This window comes from Tasmannia lanceolata, unplaced genomic scaffold (assembly GCF_043159265.1).
Source record: "Tasmannia lanceolata isolate RefF3 unplaced genomic scaffold, GAP_Taslan_0.1 ptg001311l, whole genome shotgun sequence".
In the NCBI taxonomy this organism is placed as follows: Eukaryota; Viridiplantae; Streptophyta; class Magnoliopsida; order Canellales; family Winteraceae; genus Tasmannia; species Tasmannia lanceolata.
Window position 1 is genome coordinate 12,501 of NW_027519971.1, and position 5,000 is coordinate 17,500.

A 5,000-nucleotide genomic window follows, 5' to 3' on the forward strand; every position below is an offset into this window, starting at 1 on the left:
GAGGAAAGGACCACGGTTGCCAAGGTTAGGCACCGGAATGCTTGGCCTTGGCTTGCCCTAGCAGGGCATTGCTGGGTTGGGCTCCCTTGGCCTTTTGGGCGCCTTGGACGATGTCTTGCGAAGACCATGGGCACAAGGCCATGGCATATGGTGAGGAAAGGACCACGGTTGCCAAGGTTAGGCACCGGAATGCTTGGCCTTGGCTTGCCAAAGCAGGGCATTGCTGGGTTGGGCTCCCTTGGCCTTCCGGGCGCCTCTGACGATGTCTTGCGAAGACCATGGGCACAAGGCCATGGCATATGGTGAGGAAAGGACCACGGTTGCCAAGGTTAGGCACCGGAATGCTTGGCCTTGGCTTGCCAAAGCAGGGCATTGCTGGGTTGGGCTCCCTTGGCCTTCCGGGCGCCTTGGACGCTGTCTTGGGAAGACCATGGGCACAAGGCCATGGCATATGGTGAGGAATGGACCACGGTTGCCAAGGCTAGGCATATAGAGAGGAATCGCATTTTTGCCCGGATAGGCACCGGAATGCTTGGCCTTGGCTTGCCATAGCAGGGCATCGCTGGGTTGGGCTCCCTTGGCCTTCCGGGCGCCTTGGACGCTGTCTTGGGAAGACCATGGGCACAAGGCCATGGCATATAGTGAGGAATGGACCACGGTTGCCAAGGCTAGGCATATAGAGAGGAATGGACCACGGTTGCCAAGGTTGCGCAAGTTTTGGGCATTTTTTGCCCGGATATGCCCAAGTATGCCCCGATAGGCCCGTTACGCCCCGGTATGAACGCGTATGCCCGGATAGACTCGGTATGCCTTGGGATACATGCGTATGCCCCGATAGGCTTGGTACGCCCCGATATGCGCACGTGTGCCCCAGTAGGGCTCGGTATGCCCCGGTATGTACGCGTGTGCCCCGATAGGCCCGGTATGCCCCGATATGCACACGTGTGCCCCAATAGGGGTCGGTATGCCCCGGTAGGTACGCGTGTGCCCCGTAATGCACGTTTCGCTGATCTCCCCGCATGTCCCGCCCCTATATGTAATACTTACTTACTTACTTACTTTCTTTCTTGCTTGCTTGCAATGGTTGGGAGTGCCCGGCATGCCCCGCTGCAGAGACCAAGGGCGCAATGACTTGGCACCGCGGATGCCGGGACTCCGGCACTTCCCGTGGCACTGATGGTTGGTTCCAAAGACAAAAGGCCGTGCAAGGCCACCGCACCGCGGATGATTTTGCTCGTGCTGGCGCCTTTGTGTGGCCAAAGAACATGCGCGAATGCTCCTGTCGGAAGGGTTGGTGTCCTGGCCCCGTCGGGTGTCACGAATGCTCGGTTGCGAAGACCATGGGACCAAAGCCATGGCACGTCGGATGATGGCTCCAGCTGGCGCCCCGGCACTTTCTGTGGCATTGATGCTCGGTTTCAAAGACAAACGTGCGCAGGGCCAGGGGACCGCGGATGACTGCTCGTGCTGGCCTCGTTGGGCGGCATTGATGGTCGGTTGCAAAGAAAATGCGCGATTGCTCGTGTCGGGGACTGGCAAGCCAAGGCCAAGCGAGCCATGGCAACGCGGATGATGGCTCCAGCTGGCGCCCCGGCACTTTCTGTGGCATTGATGCTCGGTTTCAAAGACAAACGTGCGCAGGGCCAGGGGACCGCGGATGACTGCTCGTGCTGGCCCCGTTGGGCGGCATTGATGGTCGGTTGCAAAGAAAATGCGCGATTGCTCCTGTCGGGGCCTGGCAAGCCAAGGCCAAGCGAGCCATGGCAACGCGGATGATGGCTCCAGCTGGCGCCCCGGCACTTTCTGTGGCATTGATGCTCGGTTTCAAAGACAAACGTGCGCAGGGCCAGGGGACCGCGGATGACTGCTCGTGCTGGCCCCGTTGGGCGGCATTGATGGTGTGTTGCAGAGAGCATGTGCGATTGCAAGTGTCGGCCGGGTTTGGGTTCCCTTGGGCTTTCGGGCGCCTTGGACGCAGTCTTGCGAAGACCATGGGCACAAGGCCCCGTCCTGGCCCCTTGTTCGATTCGCTCTCGTCTTGCGCTTGCTTCCAAGGTCCTCCATGACCTTCCCCATGGCCTTGCTAGATCCCCCCCATGACGCATGACCTCTGTCCGTTGATTGGTTTTGAGTGCACACCATGCCCGGCTTGGCACCGTGTTGTCGCGTGAGTGGCATTTGGATCGTGCATGGTGGTGGGCTACCTGCCAATGCGCACAAGCCTTGCACACTAGCCTTGCGCACGAGCCTTGCACAAAAGCCTTGGACACAAGCCTTGCGCACAAGCCATGCATACAAGCCTTGCTCACAAGCCTTGGGCACTGGCCCATCGCACTAGCCTTGCACACAAGCCTTGCGAACTAGCCTTGGGCACGAGCCTTGCGCACTAGCCTTGGGCACTAGCCTTGCACACAACCCTTGGGCACTAGCCTTGCGCACCAGCCTTGCCCACAAGCCTTGCACAGCAGCCTTGCACACTAGCCTTGCATACAAGCCTTGCACACTAGCCTTGCACCCAGGCCTTGCTCACTAGCCTTGGGCACTAGCCTTGCGCACTAGCCTTGGGCACTAGCCTTGCACACAGACCTTGGGCACGCAGGCCTTGCACGCTAGGCATGCTTGGGCAAGCAGCTCCCGCAACAAGTCGGCGGGTGTAGGCATGGTTGGGCGCAGATCCCGCATCGTCTCGTCGCGTCTGGGCGCAAACCCGTCGCGTCTCGTTGCGTCTTCAGAAGTCGTCGCTAACAGCACCTTTGGTTGCCACTGGTGGTTAGGCGGGTTGGTTGCGCAAACCCTATAGGAGGGTGGCATGCTGCGGGGCGCTGGAATGCGCAGGTTTAGGGCGTTTTTGCCCGGATAGGCACTGGAATGTGCTGGTTTTGGGCGTTTTTGCCTGGACAGGCTAAGGAATGGGCATGCTTTGGGCGTTTTTGCCCGGATAGGCACTGGAATGGGCTGGTTTTGGGCGTTTTTGCCTGGATAGGCTAAGGAATGGGGCATGCTTTGGGCGTTTTTGCCCGGGCAGGCACTGGAATGCCTGGCCTTGGCTGGGCATTGCTGGGTTGGGCTCCCTTGGCCTTTCAGGCGCCTTGGATGCTGTCTTGTGAAGACCATGGGCACAAGGCCATGGCATATAGTGAGGAATGGACCACGGTTGCCAAGGTTGCGCAAGTTTTGGGCATTTTTTGCCCGGATATGCCCAAGTATGCCCCGATAGGCCCGTTACGCCCCGGTATGAACGCGTATGCCCGGATAGACTCGGTATGCCTTGGGATACATGCGAATGCCCCGATAGGCTTGGTACGCCCCGATATGCGCACGTGTGCCCCAGTAGGGCTCGGTATGCCCCGGTATGTACGCGTGTGCCCTGATAGGCCCGGTATGCCCCGATATGCACACGTGTGCCCCAATAGGGGTCGGTATGCCCCGGTAGGTACGCGTGTGCCCCGTAGTGCACGTTTCGCAGAACTCCCCGCATGTCCCGCCCCTATATGTAATACTTACTTACTTACTTACTTTCTTTCTTGCTTGCTTGCAATGGTTGGGAGTGCCCGGCATGCCCCGCTGCAGAGACCAAGGGCGCAATGACTTGGCACCGCGGATGCCGGGACTCCGGCACTTCCCGTGGCACTGATGGTTGGTTCCAAAGACAAAAGGCCGTGCAAGGCCACCGCACCGCTGATGATTTTGCTCGTGCTGGCGCCGTTGTGTGGCCAAAGAACATGCGCGAATGCTCGTGTCGGAAGGGTTGGTGTCCTGGCCCCGTCGGGTGTCACGAATGCTCGGTTGCGAAGACCATGGGACCAAAGCCATGGCACGTCGGATGATGGCTCCAGCTGGAGCCCGGGCACTTTCTGTGGCATTGATGCTCGGTTTCAAAGACAAACGTGCGCAGGGCCAGGGGACCGCGGATGACTGCTCGTGCTGGCCTCGTTGGGCGGCATTGATGGTCGGTTGCAAAGAAAATGCGCGATTGCTCGTGTCGGGGACTGGCAAGCCAAGGCCAAGCGAGCCATGGCAACGCGGATGATGGCTCCAGCTGGCGCCCCGGCACTTTCTGTGGCATTGATGCTCGGTTTCAAAGACAAACGTGCGCAGGGCCAGGGGACCGCGGATGACTGCTCGTGCTGGCCCCGTTGGGCGGCATTGATGGTCGGTTGCAAAGAAAATGCGCGATTGCTCCTGTCGGGGCCTGGCAAGCCAAGGCCAAGCGAGCCATGGCAACGCGGATGATGGCTCCAGCTGGCGCCCCGGCACTTTCTGTGGCATTGATGCTCGGTTTCAAAGACAAACGTGCGCAGGGCCAGGGGACCGCGGATGACTGCTCGTGCTGGCCCCGTTGGGCGGCATTGATGGTGTGTTGCAGAGAGCATGTGCGATTGCAAGTGTCGGCCGGGTTTGGGTTCCCTTGGGCTTTCGGGCGCCTTGGACGCAGTCTTGCGAAGACCATGGGCACAAGGCCCCGTCCTGGCCCCTTGTTCGATTCGCTCTCGTCTTGCGCTTGCTTCCAAGGTCCTCCATGACCTTCCCCATGGCCTTGCTAGATCCCCCCCATGACGCATGACCTCTGTCCGTTGATTGGTTTTGAGTGCACACCATGCCCGGCTTGGCACCGTGTTGTCGCGTGAGTGGCATTTGGATCGTGCATGGTGGTGGGCTACCTGCCAATGCGCACAAGCCTTGCACACTAGCCTTGCGCACGAGCCTTGCACAAAAGCCTTGGACACAAGCCTTGCGCACAAGCCATGCATACAAGCCTTGCTCACAAGCCTTGGGCACTGGCCCATCGCACTAGCCTTGCACACAAGCCTTGCGAACTAGCCTTGGGCACGAGCCTTGCGCACTAGCCTTGGGCACTAGCCTTGCACACAACCCTTGGGCACTAGCCTTGCGCACCAGCCTTGCCCACAAGCCTTGCACAGCAGCCTTGCACACTAGCCTTGCATACAAGCCTTGCACACTAGCCTTGCACCCAGGCCTTGCTCACTAGCCTTGGGCAC